At 38.7% G+C, this 22,978-nt stretch overlaps 1 pseudogene; it reads right to left on the reverse strand.

Annotated features, from left to right (window-relative positions):
- Positions 1 to 882: 882 nt before the first annotated feature.
- Positions 883 to 10,033, reverse strand: LOC148550864 (uncharacterized; annotated as a pseudogene).
- Between the last annotated feature and the right edge of the window lie 12,945 nt (positions 10,034 to 22,978).

Genomic DNA, 22,978 nt, shown 5'->3' on the forward strand with positions numbered 1-22,978 from the left:
CATACAACTAGTGAGAGTCCTTTTGAGAATGTCAGACAAGAGGTAAGTAATTGTCAATCTGATAATGTACTCCCTGTTTTTAATGAGACCACTAACAATAATAGTATAGAACTAGAACATGAAGAACCAGAGCCCAATACCTTTATTCTTCCTCCAAGAAGAAACAGAGGGATGCCTCCTGATCGGTACTCACCAGAACATGTTCCCCGTACCCGATAAGAGTGTTTAGAGAAGGAATAGCAGATGTTGCAAAGGCTTTTTCCACCAAACTCTTAACAGAAGACATTTCAAGAACTGTCCGAGAAGCTAATGAGAAAGTTGAATGGCAAAAAGCCATGAATACAGAAATGGAAGCTCTAGAGAAGAATGAAACTTGAGAGAAGTGTATCCTACTGAAAGAAAAAAATCCAGTCAGGTGCAAATGGGTTTTCACCATTAAACACAAAGCAGATGGCACTATTGAATGGTACAAGACAAGGTTGGTGGCCAAAGGTTATACACAGACCTATGGTATCGGCTACACTGAAACTTTTTCACCGGTTGCAAAGATTAATACTATCAGGATGTTGTTTTCAATAGCAGCAAATGAAGATTGGCCACTCCATCAATTTGACATCAAAAATGCTTTATTGCATGGAGAGTTGAAAGAAGAAGTGTACATGGAAGCTCCTCCAGGTTTCTCAACGGGATTTAGAAAACATGAAGTTTGCTGGTTAAAGAAGACTCTTTATGGGCTTAAACAATCTCCACGTGCCTAGTTTGGAAGATTTACAAATGTCATGAAAAGGTAAGGGTACAAGCAAAGTAACTCTGATCATACCCTTTTTTTGAAAAAACGGGGAGATTTAATCACTTGCCTAACAATCTACGTGGATGACATGATCATAACGGGAAGTGATGCTGAAGAAATTGAAAAATTACGAAGGAACCTATTTACAGACTTCGAAATGAAGGATTTGGGAAGACTAAAATATTTCTTAGGAATAGAGGTTTTACGATCCAGCAAAGGAATCTTTATCTCCCAAAGAAAGTACATTTTGGACCTTCTGGCAGAAACAGGAATGGTGGATTGCAAATCAATAGATACGCCCATGCAAGTTAATCACAAGTTGAAGATAGTAGAAGGTGCCACCCTAGCAGATAAGGAAAGGTACCAGCAACTGGTTGGAAAACTAATTTACTTATCACATATTCAGCCTGACATAGCTTATGCTATGGGAATAGTAAGTCAGTTTATGCATAAGTGGTGCACGAAATCACAATCACACTTTTGTAATTCCGCACAACTAACCAGCAAGTGCACTGGGTCATCCAAGTAATACCTTACGTGAGTAAGGGTCGATCCCACGGAGATTGTCGGCTTGAAGCAAGCTATGGTTATCTTGTAATTCTTAGTCAGGATATCAGTAATGATTCTTAGTTTTAATTGTAAAAAGTAAAAGAACATGAAATAAATACTTGTTATGCAGTAATGGAGAACAGGTTGAGGTTTTGGAGATGCTCTGTCTTCTGAATTTCTGCTTTTCTACTGTCTTCTTCTTCATGCACGCAGGTCACCTTCCATGGCAAGCTGTATGTTGGTGGATCACCATTATCAATGGCTACCAGCCGTCCTCTCAGTGAAAAGGGTCCATGTACATGGCTAATCATCTGTCGGTTCTCACTAATGTTGGAATAAGATCCATTGATCCTTTTGCACACTGTCACTGCGCCCAGCATTCATGAGTTTGAAGCTCGTCACAGTCATCCCTTCTTGGATCCTACTCGGAATACCACAGACAAGGTTTAGACTTTTCGGATCTCAGGAATGCTGCCAATTGATTCTAGCTTATACCACGAAGACTCTAATCTCACGGATTTGAATGCTCTGTTGTCAGGAGAAGCAGACAAACTCGTGAACCAGGTACCCAAGAGATATACATTCAATCTAAGGTATAACGGAAGTGGTTGTCAGGAACGTGTTCATAGGTTGAGAATGGTGATGAGTGTCATGGATCATCACATTCATCATGTTGAAGTGCGAATGAATATCTTAGAATAGAAACAAGCGTGATTGAATGAGAAACAGTAGTAATTGCATTAATCCATCAAAACACAGCAGAGCTCCTTACCCCCAACCATGGAGTTTAGAGACTCGTGTCATAGAAGATACAAAAATGAAACGTGTAAAGTGTCATGAGGTACAAAATAAATCACTAAAAGTAGTTTTTATAATAAACCAGTGACCTAGGGTTACAGAAAATGAGTAAGCTAAGATAGTTAGTGTAAAAATCCACTTCCGGGGCCCACTTGGTGTGTGCTTGGACTGAGTATTGAAGCTTTCACATGTAGAGACTTTTCTTGGAGTTAAACGCCAGCTTTTGTGCCAGTTTGGGCGTTTAACTCCAGCTTTTATGCCAGTTCTGGCGTTTAACGCCAAAATAGGGGAGAAAGTTGGTGTTTAAACGCCAGTTTGCGTCATCAAAACTCGGGTAAAGTATGTACTATTATATATTTCTGGAAAGCCCAGAATGTCTACTTTCCAACGCAATTGAGAGCGCGCCAATTGGGCTTCTATAACTTGAGAAAATCCATTTCGAGTACAGGAGGGTCAGAATCCAACAGCATCTGCAGTCCTTTTTCAGCCTCTGAATCAGATTTTTGCTCAGGTCCCTTAATTTCAGCCAGAAAATACCTGAAATCACAGAAAAACACACAAAATCATAGTGAAGTCCAGGAATGTGATTTTTGAATAAAAACTAATAAAAATATAATAAAAACTAACTAAAATATACTAAAAACATACTAAAAACAATGCCAAAAAGCGTATAAATGATCCGCTCATCACAACACCAAACTAAAATTGTTGCTTGTCCCCAAGCAACTGAAAACAAAATAGGACAAAAAGAAGAGAATATACTATAAATCCCATAATATCAATGAAGCTTAGTTCAAATTAGATGAGCGGGGCTTGTAGCTTTTTGCTTCTGAACAGTCTTGGCATCTCACTTTTTCTTTTGAAGTTCAGAATGATTGACATCTATATGAATTCAGAATTAAGATAGTGTTATTGATTCTCCTAGTTTAGCATGTTGATTCTTGAACACAGCTACTTTATGAGTCTTGGCCGTGGCCCTAAGCACTTTGTTTTCCAATATTACCACCGGATACATAAATGCCACAGACACATAACTAGGTGAACCTTTTCAGATTGTGACTTAGCCTTGCTAAAGTCCCCAATTAGAGGTGTCCAGAGTTCTTAAGCACACTCTTTTTGCTTTGGATCACGATTTTAACCACTCAGTCTCAAGCTTTTCACTTAGACCTTCATGCCACAAGCACATGGTTAGGGACAGCTTGATTTAGCCACTTAGGCCAGGATTTTATTTATTTGAGCCCTCCTATCCATTAATGCTCAAAGCCTTGGATCCTTTTTACCCTTGCATTTTGGTTTAAAGGGCTATTGGCTTTTTCTGCTTGCTTTTTCTTTTTCTTTCTTTTTCTTTTAATTTTCGCCACCCTCTCTTTTTTTTTCTCGCAAGCTTTGTTATTCACTGCTTTTTCTTGTTTCAAGAATCAATTTTATGATTTTTTAGATCATCAATAACATTTCTCTTTTTCCATCATTCTTTCAAGACCCAAAAAATTTAACATTCACAAACTTCACTATAAAAAATATGCACTGTTCAAGCATTCATTCAGAAGACAAGAAATATTACCACCACATCAAAATAATTAAACTAATTTCAAGATAAAAGTTAAAATTCATGTACTTCTTGTTCTTTTGTATTTAGACACATTTTTCATTTAAGAAAGGTGAAGGATTTATGGGACATTCATAACTTTAAGGCATAGACTCTAAATTTTATTAATCATAAAGAAATTAGACATAGAATAAACATAAAAGCAGACCAATAATAAAAAAAGGGAATTAACAATATAAAAATAAATGACTCTTAAAATAGATTTCTAATGATAAAAGTTATCACAGAGTTGGGACTCAACAACCTTTGTTTTGGGGAATGGATGCTCCTTCAATCTGTGGGGTGTCTAGTCCCTCAAGGGAGAGCTTCTGGCGCTTTAGCTCCTGTAGCTCGCGCCCTTGCTTTTCTTGTTCCTTAAGCAGCTTGCAGAGTATGCTATTTTGATTTTTCTGTTCTTCCTTGAGTTGCTCCATAGCTTCTTGAAGCTTAGTGACAGATGCTTCTAGGCAGGTCCAATAGTCAATTTGAGGGATTTCTGGGAAGAACTTCTGCGCCCTCCATTTGATGGAGTTATCTTGCACTTGTTGTCCTTCCATTGACTTCTTGGTGATTGGGTACTCGACTGGGATGAACTCATCTACTCCCATCTTCACCCCAACATCTTTGCACAGCAGAGAGATTAAGCTTGGGTAAGCCAATTTGGCTTCAGTGGAGTTCTTATTTGCAATTGTGTAAATCTCACAAGAAATCATATGATGAATCTCCACTTCATTTTCCAGCATAATACAATGAATCATCACTGCTCTTTTGACAGTGACCTCAGAACGATTGCGAGTGGGTAGTATAGAACGCCCAATGAAGTCCAACCAGCCCTTACGAATGGTTTGAGATCTCCTCTCTTGAGTTGGTTTGGGACACCTTTTGAGTTGGTTATCCACTTAGTTCCAGGGAGGCATATGTCCTCTAGAACTTGGTCCAACCCCTTATCTACTCTCACCATTCTTCTATTAAAGGATTCTGGATCATCTTGTAGTTGAGGCAGTTTGAAGACCTCTCTTATTTTGTCCAAGTGGAAGTAAATAATCCTCTCTCTGACCATAGTTCGAAAGGTATGAAAGGCGGTTCCAATTATTCTCTGCTTATCTATCAGCCACAGATTTGAGTAGAATTCATGAACCATGTTTCTCCCCTCCTTTGTCTCAGGATTAGCTAGAATTTCCCAGCCTCTGTTTCGAATATGCTCTTGGATCTCCGGATATTTTTCTTCTTTCAGATCGAATTTAACTTCCAGGATCACTGACCTCAGACCCATTATTTTGTGGTAATGGTCTGCATGTTCTTTGGTTAAGAACCTCTCTTGATTCCAAAGACTCTTTGGAGTATTCTCTTTCTTGCCTCTTGAATTGGTTTATTTTCCCTTAGGAGCCATGATCTTAATGAGTCTTAGCTCGGTGATCACAGAAAAACACACCAAACTTAGAGATTTGCTTGCCCTCAAGCAAAAGAAAGGAAATGAGAGAGATAGGAGGAGAGTCAAATTCAAATGGTGGAGAGATGGGGACGGCCGAATGTGTATTTATAAGTGGAAGGGAGGGATTTCGAAAATTTGAAAAAAAGATATGACATAAAGATATGATTTGTGAAAAAAATAGAATCATGATATGAAAAATATGAGATTTTTAAAATGGAAAAGATATAAAGGAGTTAAATCTGAAAATTTGTTGATGCATTTAAGAATTAAAAGATGCTATGATAACTTGGAAAAGATTTGGAAAGAAATTGAGAAGATAATTGAGTTTTTGAAGAAGATTTGGAAAGGATTTGACAGAAAATTGAAAAGGAATTTAGAAAATTATTGAATTTTTGAAAATTGAAGGTGAATGATGAAAATTTGTAACATGTTTATGCAAAAAATTATGAATCAAAATATGAAAGTTTGAAAAATTTTGAAGTGGAAAACAAAATCTTCTCCCCCTGCCTTTCTGGCGTTAAATGCCCAGAATGGTATCCATTCTGGAGTTTAACACCCATATATTGGCCATTGTGGGCGTTTAACGCCCAGCCAAGTACCCTGGCTGGCGTTTACCTGGCTGGCGTTAAACGCCAGAAATCTTTTGTCACTGGGCGTTTTTCTGAACGCCCAGGATGCTGCAATTCTGGCATTAAACGCCCAGAATGGTACCCATTCTGGCGTTTAACGCCCAAAATACCCCTTACTGGCGTTTTCTTGCCAGTGAGCTCCTTTTCTCTGCTTTTTGCGCTGAATCCTTCTGTAACTCTGTGAATTCCTACAATTTGATGATTAACCTTGAAGAAAATTTATATCAAACTCCTATAAATATTATTTAAATAAAAAATAACTTGCTAATGGCTGGGTTGCCTCCTAGCAAGTGCTTCTTTATTGTCTTTAGCTGGACCTTTACTGAGCTTTAGTCTAGTATCAGTTTTGAGCATTCTTGCTCAAAATTGCTTTCAAGATAATGTTTGATTCTCTGTCCATTAACAATGAACTTTTTGTTAGAGTCAATATCCTGAAGCTCAACATATCCATATGGTGACACACTTGTAATCACATATGGTCCCCTCCACTGGGATTTTAATTTCCCGGGGAATAATCTGAGCCTAGAGTTAAACAGCAGAACCTTCTATCCTGGCTCAATGACTCTGGATGACAGTTTCTTGTCATGCCACCTTTTTACTTTTTCCTTATAAATTTTTGTATTTTCAAAAGCATTGAGTCTGAATTCCTCTAGCTCATTTAGCTGGAGTAATCTTTTCTCTCCAGCTAACTTAGCATCCAGGTTTCGGAATCTGGTTGCCTAGTAGGCCTTATGTTCCAGTTTCACGAGCAGATGACAGGCCTTGCCATACACAAGCTGGTATGGAGAGGTTCCTATAGGAGTCTTGAATGCTGTTCTGTATGCCCACAGAGCATCATCCAAGCTTTTTGCCCAATCCCTTCTACGGGCAATTACAGTCCGTTCCAGGATTCTTTTTAGTTCTCTATTAGAGACTTCAGCTTGCCCATTTGTCTGTGGATGATATGGAGTTGCTACTTTGTGGCTAATTCCATATCGGACCATAGCAGAGTAAAGCTGTTTATTGTAGAAATGAGTGCCCCCGTCACTGATTAGTACTCTGGGGACACCAAATCTGCTGAAGATATGCTTCTGGAGGAACTTCAGCACTGTCTTAGTATCATTAGTAGGTGTGGCAATTGCTTCTACCCATTTAGATACGTAGTCTACTGCCACCAGAATGTAAGTGTTTGAGTATGATGGTGGAAAAGGACCCATGAAGTCAATACCCCATACATCAAACAACTCAATCTCTAAGATCCCTTGTTGACGCATGGCATAACCATGAGGCAAGTTACCAGCTCTCTGGCAACTGTCACAGTTACGCACAAACTCTCGGGAATCTCTATAGAGAGTAGGCCAGTAGAAGCCACATTGGAGGACCTTAGTGGCTGTTCGCTCACCTCCAAAATGTCCTCCATACTGTGATCCATGGTAATGCCATAGGATCTTCTGTGCCTCTTCTCTAGGCATGCATCTGCGGATAATTCCATATGTACATCTCTTAAAGAGATATGGTTCATCCCAGAAGTAGTACTTTGCATCAGAAATTAGTTTTTTTGTTTACTGCCTGCTGTACTCCTTGGGTATGAACCTCACAGCTTTATAATTTGCAATGTCTGCAAACCATGGTGCTTCTTGAATGACGAAGAGTTTCTCATCCGGAAAGGTCTCAGAGATCTCAGTAGGAGGGAGGGATGCCCCAGCTACTGGTTCTATCCAGGACAGGTGATCAGTTACTTGGTTCTCTATCCCTTTTCGGTCTCTTATTTCTATATCAAACTCTTGCAGAACCAACACCCATCTTATGAGCCTGGGTTTTGAATCCTGCTTTGTGAGTATATATTTAAGAGCAGCATGGTTAGTATACACAATTACTTTTGATCCTACAAAATAGGATCTAAACTTGTCAATGGCATAAACCACTGCAAGCAGCTCTTTCTCTGTGGTTGTGTAATTCTTCTGTGCGTCATTTAGAACACGGCTTGCATAGTAAATGACGTGCAGAAGCTTGTTGTGCCGCTGTCCTAATACTGCACCAATAGCATGGTCACTGGCATCACACATTAATTCAAATGGTAATGTCCAGCCTGGTGCAGAAATGACTGGGGCTGTGACCAGCTTAGCTTTCAGAGTTTCAAATGCCTGCAGACACTCTATGTCAAACACAAATGGCGTGTCAGCAACTAGCAGATTGCTTAGAGGTTTTGCAATTTTTGAAAAATCCTTTATAAACCTCCTATAGAATCATGCATGCCCCAGAAAGCTTCTGATTGCCTTAACATTGGCAGGTGGTGGTAATTTTTCAATGAGCTCTACTTTAGATTGATCCACTTCTATTCCCTTGTTTGAAATTTTATGCCCAAGGACAATTCCTTCAGTCACCATAAAGTGACATTTTTCCCAGTTTAAAACTAGGTTGGTATCTTGGCACCTTTTCAGAACAAGTGCTAAATGGTCAAGGCAGGAGCTGAATGAGTCTCCAAATACTGAGAATTTGTCCATGAAGACTTCCAAAAATTTTTCTACCATATCAGAGAAGATAGAGAGCATGCACCTCTGAAAGGTTGCAGGTGCATTGCACAGACCAAAAGGCATCCTTCTGTAGGCAAACACTCCAGAAGGACATGTGAATGCTGTTTTCTCTTGGTCCTGAGGATCTACTGTAATTTGATTGTAACCTGAATAGCCATCCAAAAAGCAGTAATATTCATGACCTGCTAGTCTCTCTAACATCTGGTTTATGAATGGTAAAGGAAAGTGATCCTTCCTGGTGGCTGTATTGAGCCTTCTGTAATCAATACACATACGCCACCCTGTAACTGTTCTTGTAGGAACCAGTTCATTCTTCTTGTTATGAACCACTGTCATGCCTCTCTTTTTGGGGACAACTTGGACAGGGCTCACATAGGGGCTATCAGAAATAGGATAAATAATCCCAGCCTCTAGTAACTTAGTGACCTCTTTCTGCACCACCTCCTTCATGGCTGGATTTAGCCGCCTCTGTGGTTGAACCACTGGCTTAGCATCATCCTCCAATAGGATCTTGTGCATGCATCTTGCTGGGCTAATGCCCTTGAGATCACTTATGGACCACCCAAGAGCTGTCTTGTGTGTCCTTAGCACTTGAATTAGTGCTTTCTCTTCCTGTGGATTTAAAGCAGAGCTTATGATCACTGAAAAAGTGTCACCCTCTCCCAGAAATGCATATTTCAGGAATGGTTGTAGTGGTTTGAGCTCGGGTTTAGGAGGCTTGTCCTCTTCCTGAGGAGTTTTCAGAGGTTCTTCTGTTTTCTCTGGTTCCTCCAGATCAGGCTGAACATCTTTAAAGATGTCCTCTAGCTCTGATTCGAGACTCTTAGTCATATTGATCTCTTCTACCAAAGAGTCAATAATATCAGCGCTCATGCAGTCATTTGATATGGCTAGATGCTGCATAGCTTTGACAGCATTTAACTTGAACTCATCCTCATTGACTCTTAGGGTCACTTCCCCTTTTTGTACATCAATGAGAGTTCGTCCAGTTGCTAGGAAAGGTCTTCCTAGAATGAGAGTTGCACTCTTGTGCTCTTCCATTTCCAGCACTATAAAATCAGTGGGAAAGGCAAATGGCCCAACCTTGACAATCATGTCCTCAATTATGCCTAATGGATATTTAATGGAGCCATCAGCAAGTTGGAGGCATATTCGGGTTGGTTTGACTTATTCAGTCAAGCCAAGCTTTCTGATAGTGGATGCAGGTATTAGGTTGATACTTGCCCCAAGGTCATATAGAGCTATCTTGGTACAAGCACCCTCTAATGTGCATGGTATCATAAAGCTTCCTGGATCTTTAAGCTTCTCTGGTAAGCTTTTCAGAATGACTGCACTGCATTCTTCAGTGAGAAAAACTTTTTCAGTTTCTCTCCAATCCTTCTTATGACTTAAGATCTCTTTCATGAACTTAGCATAAGAGGGTATTTGCTCAAGTTTCTCTGCAAACAGGATCTTTATTTCAAGAGTCCTGAGGTAGTCTGCAAAGCGGGCAAATTATTTATCCTGTTCCGCTTGGCGGAGTTTCTGAGGATAAGGCATCTTGGCTTTGTATTCCTCAACCTTAGTTGCTGCAGGTTTATTTTCTATAGAGGTGGTTATGGAAGCCTTCTTAGGAGGGTTACAATCAGCACTTGCAAGTGTCTGATCCCTCATTGGCGTTTGAACACCAGAAGTAGAGGTTGGATGGGCGTTTAACGCCAATTTTCCACCTTTTTCTGGTGTTTGAACGCCATAACTGGGCAAGGAATGGGTGTTTAACGCCAACGTTTCTCCCTTTTCTGGCGTTTGAACGCCAGAAGTGGGCCTCCACTGGGAGTTTGACACCAATTTTTCACCCTTTTCTGGCGTTTGAACGCCAGAATTATTCCTCTCTGGGCTCTTGCTGTCCTCAGAGGGATTTTGGGCAGTGGTTTGGTCATCCTCTGTCAGTTGTTCCTTTCTTGGCTTTCTGCTACTTTGAGCTGAATTATTCAATGTCTTCCACTCCTTAGTTGAACAGCTTGGCATTCTTCTGTTATCTGTTTAGATAGCTGCTGTCTTGTCTGATTCAATTGTGCTTCTATATTCTTGTTAGCATTTTTAGTGTCTTGGAGCATCTCTTTAAATTCTGCTAATTGTTTTGTCATAAGGATCATTTGCTGATTAAGTTCAACAATTTGTTCTTGAGGATTAGGATCAGTAGATACTGCCCTAGCCTCTTCTTTTATGGAGGACTCACTGCTTGAGTACAGATGTTGATTTTTATCAACCGTATCTATGAGCTCTTGAGCCTCTTCAATCATCTTTCTCATATGTATAGATCCACCAGTTGAGTGGTTTAGAGACATCTGGGCTCTTTCTGTAAGCCCGTAATAGAAGATGTCTAGCTGCACCCACTCTGAAAATATTTCGGAGGGACATTTTCTCAGCATACCTCTGTACCTCTCCCAGGCAGTATAAAGGGATTCATTATCCTCTTGTTTAAAGCCCTGGATGTCCAGCTTTAGCTGTGTCATCCTCTTTAGAGGGAAAATTTGATTCAGGAATTTGTCTGATAACTGTTTTCATGTTCTTATGCTTGCTGTGGGTTGGTTATTTAACCACCTTTTAGCTTGATCCTTTACAGCAAATGGAAATAGTAATAATCTATAGACATCCTGATCTACTTCCTTGTCACGTACTGTGTCAGTAATTTGCAAGAACTGTGCCAGAAACTTAGTAGGTTCTTCCTGTGGAAGACTGGAATACTGACAATTTTGCTGCACCATGACAATGAGCTGAGGATTTAGCTCAAAACTGCTTGCTCTGATGGGAGGTATACAGATGCTACTCCTATATGCAGCAGTAATGGGATTAGCATATGACCCTAGAGTCCTTCTGGACTGCTCATTTCCACTTAGGTCCATGATGGAGAAAAGGGAATTGATGTGAATTGCAAATAAAATATATTTTTATTTTTTATTTTATTTAGTTAAAAACAAAACGAATAATAAAGAAAAATAAGATAAAATAAAATAATTAGAAATTAAAATATAAATTTTAAAAAAAAAAGAAAAAGAAAAAAATGAATTCGAAAGCCAAAATAGTTACTTAATTAAGAAGATTTGAAAAACTTTGGATATGATTTTTGAAAAAGATTTGAATTTTGGAATCCCAAACTAAGATAAGATAAAATAAGAAGTTTTAAAATAAAAATCTGAATTTTTAAAGTTAGAATTCGAAAATCAATTAAAATAAAAAAGAAAAGATATTTTTAAATTTAATGAGGAAAAGAGAAAAATAATAAAATGACACCAAACTTAGAATTTTTAGATCAAAATAGAGAAAATAAACAATAACACTTTGAATGTTAAGATGAACACCAAGAACACTTTGAAGATCAAGATGAACACCAAGAACAAATTTTTAAAAATTTTTAATAAAATAGAAGCACAAAGGACACTAATGATTCGAAAATTGAAAGAAAAATAATACTATGCAATTGCACCGAACTTAAAATATGGAACAAAACTCAAACAGAAGACTAAATTATGAAGTTATTGGTTTTAAAGGAAATTTTCGAAAATAAATTAGAAAAAGAAAATAAGAATTTTAAAATTTTTTAAACCAGAAACAATAATAGAAGACTCTAAACCAAAAAGATAAATTTTTCCTAATCTAAGCAACAAAATAAACCGTCAGTTGTTCAAACTCGAAAAATCCCCGGCAACGGCGCCAAAAACTTGGTGCACGAAATCACAATCACACTTTTGCAATTTCGCACAACTAACCAGCAAGTGCACTGGGTCGTCCAAGTAATACCTTACGTAAGTAAGGGTCGATCCCAAGGAGATTGTTGGCTTGAAGCAAGCTATGGTTATCTTGTAATTCTTAGTCAAGATATCAGTAATGATTCTTAGTTTTAATTGTAAAAAGTAAAATAACATGAAATAAATACTTGTTATGCAGTAATGGAGAACAGGTTGAGGTTTTGGAGATGCTCTGTCTTCTGAATTTCTGCTTTCCTACTGTCTTCTTCTTCACGCACGCAGGTCTCCTTACATGGCAAGCTGTATGTTGGTGGATCACCGTTATCAATGGCTACCAGCCGTCCTCTCAGTGAAAAGGGTCCATGTACATGGCTAATCATCTGTCGGTTCTCACTAATGTTGGAATAGGATCCATTGATCCTTTTGCACACTGTCACTGCGCCCAGCATTCATGAGTTTGAAGCTCATCATAGTCATCCCTTCTCAGATCCTACTCGGAATACCACAGACAAGGTTTAGACTTTTCGAATCTCAGAATTGCTGCCAATTGATTCTAGCTTATACCACGAAGACTCTGATCTCACGGATTTGAATGCTCTGTTGTCAGGAGAAGCAGACAAACTCGTGAACCAGGTACCCAAGAGATATACATTCAATCTAAGGTAGAACGGAAGTGGTTGTCAGGTACGCGTTCATAGGTTAAGAATGGTGATGAGTGTCACGGATCATCACATTCATCATGTTGAAGTGCGAATGAATATTTTAGAATAGAAACAAGCGTGATTGAATGAGAAACAGTAGTAATTGCATTAATTCATTGAAACACAGCAGAGCTCCTCACCCCCAACCATGGAGTTTAGAGACTCATGCCATAGAAGATACAAAAATGAAACGTGTAAAGTGTCATGAGGTACAAAATGAATCACTAAAAGTAGTTTTTATAATAAACCAGTGACCTAGGGTTACAGAAAATGAGTAAGCTAAGATAGTTAGTGTAAAAATCTACTTCCGGGGCCCACTTGGTATGTGCTTGGACTGAGCATTGAAGGTTTCACATGTAGAGACTTTTCTTAGAGTTAAACACCAGCTTTTGTACCAGTTTGGGAGTTTAACTCCAGCTTTTATGCCAGTTTTGGCGTTTAACGCCAGAATAGGGGAGAAAGTTGGCGTTTAAACGCTAATTTGCGTCATCAAAACTTGGGCAAAGTAAGGACTATTATATATTGCTGGAAAGCCCAGGATGTTTACTTTCCAATGCAATCGAGAGCGCGCCAATTGGGCTTCTGTAACTCGAGAAAATCCATTTCGAGTGCAGGAGAGTCAGAATCCAACAACATCTGCAGTCCTTTTTCAGCCTCTGAATCAGATTTTTGCTCAGGTCCCTTAATTTCAGCCAGAAAATACCTGAAATCACAGAAAAACACACAAACTCATAGTGAAGTCCAGGAATTTGATTTTTGAATAAAAACTAATAAAAACATAATAAAAACTAACTAAAATATACTAAAAACATACTAAAAATAATGCCGAAAAGTGTATAAATTATCCGCTCATATAAGCCACAAGAAGATCATATGGAAGCTGCCATGAGGATAGTTCGATATTTGACGGGAACTCCAGGAAGTGGAATCATTTTTAAAAGGAATGGCCATTTGAAGGTTGAGGCATACACTGACGCAGATTGGGCGGGCAACCCAAATGATAGAAGATCAACAGTTAATTACTTTACACTTGTTGGAGGCAACCTGGTAACTTGGAAAAGCAAGAATTAGGAAGTTGTAGCTCTTTCAAGCGTAGAGGAAAAATTTTGAGGGATCGTTAAAGGCATAACTGAAGTATTGTGGATAAGAAAATTGATGACTGAGATTGGGTTTCCACCACAATTGCCAAGCCAGTTGAAATGTGACAACAAAGCCGCAATCAGCATTTCAGAGAATCCCGTACAACATGATAGAACAAAACATGTTGAGGTAGATTGACACGTTATCAAAGAAAAAATTGAGAATGACATTATTGAGCTTCCATTTGTGAGATCAGAAGATCAGCTGGCTGATATTCTTACTAAAGCAGTTTCAAGACAAACCCTTCCTAAAGTTCTAACCAAGCTGAGTATTGGTGATCCCACTATTCACCTTGAGGGGAGTATTAGAATATCATAATTAGGGAACAAAATCAGAAAAATATCAAAGAGAATTAGAAAAAAAAATCAATGTAATTTATTAGGATATTATTCCATAACGAGTGTACTCTTAGTGTACTCTTAGTGTACTCTTGCTCTATATATTGGTAAGAACCTTGTAATCACAGATGAAAAATATGAATAACAAAAATAATACTTTTCTAAATAATTCATCGTTTCTTTCTTAAACTCTTTGTACCATAGTAACACGAATCTCGTATCAATTTATACAAAAATATTTTTTTATAACAAAAAAAATTAGTCAACAATCAAAATTTATCTTTAAATAAGATAAATTTGAGCTGTATTATTTTTTTCCTAGTATTAGAGTTTCCTGAAATATAAAATTCCGTCACACACAATAAGAGAAAAGGAAAGTAAAAGGAGATATGTAAAACTTAACATGTTATTACCTTGCTAACTTAAGGATTTTTTATTTTATTAAATAAAATAAATGTAATATGTACCAAAATAAATAATTTTTAAACAATTTACCAAATTAAATTTCCCATGTCATATTTCGTTTACAGTGTAAACGAGATGACAATGTGTATATCTCATTTACACTGTAAACGAGATATGGGCCATTCGCGCCTATATATAGAAGTCATTTACAGCAGACTTCGGGGCCCCAGTTTGACTTTGTCAACATCTTTCTCCCTTCTTTTAACTCTTTCTGACTATACCTTTGACCCAAACGGTGATGGCGCGCCAAGTGGGAAACGACGGGGACATAAACAGGTTGAACGAGACGACACATTATGCCAGGGCGGCCGACTTCGAGGTTAGTTTCGTTATGGTTGTTAAGTTTAATGATGTTGCCATTGTTAGAGTAGTGATGAAGATCTGGAACGTTGGTGTATGTGTTAGGAGTTAGGTTTGTAGGCTTAAATTAGAACTCTATCCGCTTGTGCTAGGTTGGTATGACATAAATATTATTAGTTTGGAATGTTGTTATTGCTATGTTGTTAGTAGTTATAAATTTAATGCCATTAGAATAGTGTGTATGACACTGTAACCCGTTAATAAATTTTGATATTTTATTTTATTAGATATTTAAGATTTTATTTTGTTGTATTATATTGTTTAATTTGTAAAAACAGTAATAACAGAAATAATTATTCCTAAGACTTTTGAAAGATAAATATTACCGAAAGTAAAATTAATTTTTTAAAATGTTAAACAAATAATTTATAAGTTATAATTAATTTTATATAATTTAAATTTTATTTCTGTTTGTTATTATTCAGAGGCCTCGCCTCCTGTTGCCCCGACGAGTGAGCCATACTTTACCTCCACCAGACACCATCATCTCGTATCTGGCTGAGGCCGGATTCGGCGACACCGTACCGTTGAGGGATTTTACTTTTGACAATTCCTTCATTTCGGCACGGGTGGAGCGATGGTGTCCAAAGACGCACACGTTTCATCTCCCGTGGGGTGAGGTCACTATCACTCTACAGGACGTGGTGTACCACCTGGGCCTACGCGCACACGGTAACCTCGTCGGGGGGTGTCTTCGTGACTTTGCTCAGTGGTACCATACGGAGACCTCGGCGTTGGTGGAGCAGCTACTCGGCTCCAGGCCTCCCGTGACAGCACAGCAGGCGGCTCAGAGGAAGGAGTTGTTCACCCTGAAGCTTGTTTAGCTACGGGATCGTGTCCACCAGATGCCCCAGACAGATGATCCCGAGACCCTCCGACAGTACGCCAGGTGTTATATCATGTTACTAATCGGAGGATATCTGATGACCGACAAGTCCAACAATCTGGTGCACCTTCGTTGGCTACCGCTGCTCCGGGACTTTGCAGAGTGTAGAGTGTTTCGTGGGGCTCGGCTGTTCACCCTGAAGCTTGTTTGGCTACGGGATCGTGTCCACCAGATGCCCTAGACAGACGATCTCGAGACCCTCCGACAGTACGCCAGGTGTTATATCATGTTACTAATCGGAGGGTATCTGATGACCGACAAGTCCAACAATCTGGTGCACCTTCGTTGGCTACCGCTGCTCCGGGACTTTGCGGAGTGTAGAGTGTTTTCGTGGGGCTCGGCTGTGCTGGCCTGGATGTATCAATCCCTATCTTTGGCAGCTCAACGAGGCATTACGGATATCGCTGGCTGCACTCCGTTGTTGATGTCCTGGATCTATCAGAGATTTCCCCAATGGTGTCCATCAGATAGAGGCGTCTACCAGTATCTGGTGGCTGCGAGGTGAGAAATGTCTTTTTATGTATTTGAGTTAAATTATTTTGTCAAATATTCTGGTATGTTACTTAACGAACCGTATATGCTCTCCTTCAATGTGTTAGGTGTCTCCGGCACAAACTCATCCTCATCGCCACCATCGAAAGACTCACTGTCCGCACTGTCCGCCACGTAATCCTCGTCCGAATCCTCCTCACCCTTCTCTGCCTCATGCTCCAGAATCGCGACATGAATGGGAAGTGGTGCGAGAGGTCGGTCGTCCTGCACGTAGGTTTTCTGTACGGACGACCCACTACCGCCGTGACCCACCTCGGCAGCCAGCTCCATTACCTGTTCATAGATGATTCTCCCATGAATGTCGAACATTAGTCGCATATGCTCGTCTCCGTGAAGTCGGAATAGTCGAAACCGGAAAACTCCATTTCCCATGGGTGCCAGCAACCTATACGCCACCCTTCCGATTTCGCTCCCTTGTGTCCCACCGAGCTTGCTCAATATCAAACTCTTCAAATCCGACAACGTCTCCACACGCTGAGTGCGAAACAATATCGGATCCTGACACTCAAATGTCACCCCATTGTCGCCATTCCTTATGCGACAATTGGGATAAAGAAGCACAACTATGAATGGATTGTTACTGGCCATTCAGCTATGTTTTTCAGAGAAATAAGAGACAGAAGAAGGAAATGAAATGTGTGTGAAGAATACCAAGGGTTACACATCCTTTTATAGAACCTGAACATTTGTTATATATATATATCGTTTACAGTGTAAACAAGATATTTTACACTGTAAACGAGATATGCACGTGTCCGTCTTACTTATCATATCTCGTTTACACTGTAAACGAGATACGTGAAAAAATATCTCGTTTACAGTGTAAATGAGCTATGGTAAGAGAATTTAATTCGGTAAATATTGAAAAAAAATATTTATTTCGATAAATATTATATTTATTTTATTTAATAAAATAAAAAATCCGCTAACTTAATCAATAAAACAATAACACTTGGCTTTATATAATACAAATATTCTAAAAATAAATAAGCCAAAGAAACAAGCAGTTTTTATTTTAGTAAAATCTAAAAAATTTTAGGATGCATTTAGTTTGTATTTTTATTTTTTATTTTTATTTTTAATATTTTTTATTTTTTAAATTTTATAAAAATAAAAATACAAAAATACAAAAAATACTAAAAATAAAAACAAAAAACAAACACACAGACCAAACACACTTTTATTAATTTGTGGTTCCAAGACACATGGTTTTGTTAGCTCGTCGGCAATGATAATTTTGCTCGAGTTAAAGACTCTGATAAGGTGTTGGCGGAAATTAATTTGAAAATAGCTATATATGTTGACCTAATTCAAGGTATTCTTTCAGCTAATCACTCTACCACTCTCTTGGTTCATGCAACTAAAGATATAATAATTTAGGATTGTACCATTCACATGTTTATATATTCAATACAGGTGTAGCTACACACAGAGTTTTCTCAAACAAACTGGATGTTCAAATTAAATGAACACCGTATTTTTATCAAGAAAATATGTTACTTTATCTTAATTTTTTTTTTTTTAAACAAATTAAAAGTGTAGACAAATATATCCTTTACAGAAAAATACACTTACTTTGAAAGAAATCAGTTTAAATTGATTATACTATCAAAATTATAAACAATTATTATTTAACATTATTAGTGAAAGTGGCATAGAACATATTTGCAGAAATAATTTTGCTAAGTAACTAATTAAGATATCAGTCAATTTGAGCTAACTTTTTAAATTTCAAAAAAACACGTGCCGTTGCGTCCTTCCTTCGAAAAAAAATTCCAAAATCTAAAAAAGAAACGTCCAATAATATAATCCACATAAAAAATTATTTATTTACTCAAAAGGAAACATGTGAAACCTATAAAAGAAACATCCATTTAATTAGAAAAAAATCGAAAAAACAGTTAAAGCAAAAAATTCAAAAAAAAAAGGAACGCACCTACTCCCGAAAAAAAAATATCCAAAAAGCTAAGAAAGAAACATCTAGTAATCCACATAAAAACCATGAAAAGAAACATTTGAAATCCTAAAAAAAATCTAAAAAATAGTTAAAGAAACAAATTCAAATAAAAAAAAGAATGCACTTTGAGAGGGCGGTCTGCGACGCTGCATTTGCGAGGGGAAGGCCATTGCAGTAGTTGGCGGTGATGTGAATCGCGCGGGGAAAGGCAATGAGGTGGTTCTGAGAGCGGCGAATCGCAAAGGGGAGGGCGCTGCGAATTGTGAGGGAGGGCGTTGAGGTGGTCCTAGACGCGGCAAATCGTGCAGGGCAGGGGATGGCACTAAGGTGGTCTTGGGCATGGCGAATCGCAAGAGAGAACTCTATAGTGGAAGAGGAAGACAACCAGATGAACGGCGTGAGTGGGAGTGGAAGAGAAAGAAGGGATGTGCATTTGTTTTTTTCAATTTTAGGATTAGGTTTAGGAATTTATTTTTGTGTTATTTAACCTTTTTTATTGCGATCCATATTGAAAGGTACCAGAAGCTTAGATAACTGCTCAAACGAAGAAGAGGATGAGAGTGAGAGATTGAAGGAGAGGGAACAGAGAGAATTGAGCTTTGTAAATGTGCATTCTGTGTTTGTTGCATCATAACTATGTTTTCAGTAGGGGTGAGTGTGCTTTTATATGTACAAGTGCAAGCTGGCTCTAGAAGCATCTAACTGAACACTCAACTGATTCTAGAAGCCTGACTGTAACTGAACTCTAACACTCTACCCAAAACAGAAAGTGTACAACTAAGCATACTAACAGCTCAGCAAACTAACTTCCTTCAAACTGACTTATGACTCACGGAACTCAGCACACCAGCAGTAGTAGTTTCAGCAGCTTCTATGACTTGTAATTCAGCACCCTTATCATCATCTCTGCTTTCTTTTCTTTCTTGTTTTCCTGTCTCCTCTTGTTGGTCTAATTCAACAATGCCCATCCTAGTTCTAAGGTGCATGAAGCTCTCTGATGGAATGGCCTTTGTTAGAATGTCTGCTACTTGGACTGCTCCTGGAATGTGGCTTACTCTGACAGAGTTGTTATTCACATGATCCCTCACAAAATGTAAATCTATCTCGAAATGTTTTGACTTGGAATGAAGAATTGGATTGGCTGTTAGTAGGACTGCACTTAAGTTATCACAGTACATCAGTGGTGCTTCATTTGGTGAGAATTGCAGCTCCATCATTAAGCTCTTTATCCATAGCAATTCTGCTACCAGATCAGCCATACTCCTATATTCTACTTCAGTACTGGATCCTGCATCTGCTGTTTACTTCTTTGAAGCCCAAGAGACTAAGTTTGAGCCAAGGAACACACAATATCCACTTGTGGATTTCCTGTCGTTAGGGTCTCCAGCCCAATCTGAGTCACTATAGGCTGTTATTTGCAATGGGCAGTCCTTGTGTAGATGCAAGCCATAGTTTCTTGTTCCACTGAGGTACCTTAGTATTCGTTTCACCATTTTCTAGTGTGTGTCCAGAGGAGCCTGAACATATTCAGCCATTTTATTGACACAGTAGGAGATTTCTGGTATAGTTATTGTCAGGTATTGCAAGCTTCTAATGACTGACCAGTAAAGTTGAGGATCATTAAAACTTGAGCCCCCAAAGGCTGACAACTTTACAGTGGAGGGTAAAGGTGTATGAAAGCTTGTACACCCTACCATGTCTGCCTTCTTCAGCACTGCCCCAATGTATTTTTGCTGTGAGAGAATCAAACCCCCAGTTTTTGTTTTGGCTACTTGCACACCCAAGAAATAGTGAAGATCCCCCAAGTCCTTAAGTGAAAACCTGGCATTCAGTTTGTCAATAACTTCTCTTACATGCTGTTCAGATTCACCAGTGATGATGATGTCGTCTACATACACCAATACAAAGGTTTTTATACCATTTGCATTCCTCAAGAATACAGAAACATCTAATTTTGTTGCTTAAAAACCAATCTCTGCCAATCCACATGCCAGTTTATGATACCATTGTCTTGGCGCTTCCTTTAAGCCATAGCAGGCTTTGGTTAACGTGCATACCAGTAAGGAGTCACCAATTTCGTACCCCTTTGGTTGCTTCATGTAAACTTCTTCCGCTAGATCTCCATGTAGAAATGCATTGTTGACATCTAATTGTTTGATCACCCAAGACTTGGCCAATGCTATTGATAGAAGTATTCTGATTGACGTAGGCTTTACCACTGGACTATATGTCTCAGTGAAGTCACATCCAGCCTTCTGTGCATAATCCTGTGTCACTAGTCTTGCCTTATATTTTTGTAGTGATCCATCTGAATTATATTTCACCCTGAAGACCCACCTACTTCCTATTGCTTCTATGTTTTGAGGGAGGGCTACCAGCTCCCAAGTTTTATTCTTCATTGGTGCTGCACACTCCAAGTCCATTGCTTCTTTCCATTCAGGTGAGTTGAGGGCTTGTTGTACACTTCTTGGCTCCATACATGCTTGAAAGGCTTTTGGCTTGAACACACCAGCTTGGCTCCTAGTGATCATAGGATGTGAGTTAGTTGGGTTTCTTGCTGCACAAGGGATTTCTGGTTCAGAGAGTGGCAGAACTATTTCGATGTCATTAATATGGACTGGGATGGGAGTTGCTGATGCTGCTATTCTTCTTAGTTGAGTTGATTCAGACCTGATTGAACTTGACACTTCTGCTTCTCTTTGCTGCATTTGATCTTCAATTTTGGAACCACTTGGGACTGCTGATGTGGGCCTGTGTTCTTGGTCAGTTCTGAGATTGTAGGGTGAAGATGGTTCTGATGATTGATGGTGCTGTTGTTACTGCAGGGCTTCATTAGGTATTGGGATTCTTGGAATTGTAGGAATTGTTAAGGTGGAGGCATATGAATTATGAGCATTGTTGACTTTCTTTTTTGTTTGTTGGAATGGGAAGCTATCTTCAAAGAAAACTACATGAGGAGTTATGATAACTTTTCCTTGCTGAGTAAGACATTTGTATCCTTTATGTGTAGTGCTATAGTCAATAAAGGTACATGAAGATGACCTAAAGGCAAGCTTATGTTTGTTATAGGCTCTTTGATGTGGGAAGCACAAGCATCCAAATACTCTAAGGCTGTCATAGGAGGGCTTCTTTCCCAGTAACTTCTTAGTTGGTGAGAGTCCATTTAGGACAGGTGTAGAAAGCATGCTTATCAATTTTGCAGCTGTAGTGAATGCCTCCCCCCAGAATGTTGTTGGCATTGAGGCTGCTGCTAACAATGTCAAGCCTATTTCTACTACATGCCGATGCTTTCTCTCTGCTAAACCATTCTGTTGGTGTACATGAGGGCAAGAAAACCTGTGTTGAACTCCTTTTTCCTGCAAGGCCTTTGACAAGCTTTTATATTCTGCTGCATTATCACTTTGAAGCACTTTTAGTTTTGAGTTTAATTGTAATTCAACCATCTGTTGGAAATTATTAAAAACTGACTTTAACTGAGATCTAGACTTAATATGATATATCCAGGTGAATCTTGAAAATGCATCAATGAAGTTTACAAAATACCAATTTCCATTATTGTCAGCAATGGATGAAGGTCCCCATATATCTGTATACACAAGTTCTAAAGGGCTAGAATACATTATTTGTGAGGTAGGAAAAGGGAGTTGGTGTGATTTCCCTATGCAACAAGCTGGGCACTTTATTTGATTACTAGCTAAAACAGAAATATTACAAGAATTTAGGACTTTAGTCATTGCATTTTGATTTGGATGCCCTAATCTGGCATGCCAAATCTGAAGGCTGGTCTTATTATTCAGAGAAGTGTGAAATGCAGCTGGTGTGTGTATTGTGATGAAATTGAGAAATTTATAGAGGCCTTTATCAACCTTCCCTTGAAGCACAATTTCTTTTGTTTCTTGTGATTTAATGCAGCACTTGTCAGCATGAAATTCAAAAAAGACTCCATTGTCACAGCAGAACTGATGTACACTCATCAAATTTTTTGTGATTTCAGGCACAAATAGCAATTTTCTTAACACAAATAATCTAGAGCTCAAGTCAGATTTAATGCATGCATTGCCAACAGAATTAATTTGCAAACATGTACCATCTCCTATCACAACTTGCTCATTACCAATGTATTCTTCCTTTTCAAATAGATTTTGTTCATCATGTGTCATGTGGTGGGTAGCTCCTGAGTCAGGATACCAGTTTGGGTCTTGGATGGTTGCTGGTGTAGCCAGTACATTGCTGAGGTTAGCTTTAGGTTGATTGAATTGATCACTGTAGTTTCCTTCATACTGCTCTTCCTCACTGTATCTATACCAGCAGGTCTTAGCTGCATGTCCTATCTTGTCAAAAACTTGACACTGTGGTCTTAGCTGTATGTCCTATCTTGTCACAAACTTGACACTGTGGTCTTTCATACTGTCCATACTGCACTCTGCCCCTTCCATATTGTCCTCTTCCATAACCATAGTGCTACTGTTCTTGTGCTTCTTTATTTTCAGGATACTGGCCTGATGCTCCTCTTCCTCCATTTCGCAGATCTTGCATCATTCTGCCTCCTCTACTC

Source organism: Arachis ipaensis, chromosome B7 (genome assembly GCF_059453495.1).
Source record: "Arachis ipaensis isolate K30076 ecotype BB chromosome B7, ASM5945349v1, whole genome shotgun sequence".
Taxonomy (NCBI): domain Eukaryota; kingdom Viridiplantae; phylum Streptophyta; class Magnoliopsida; order Fabales; family Fabaceae; genus Arachis; species Arachis ipaensis.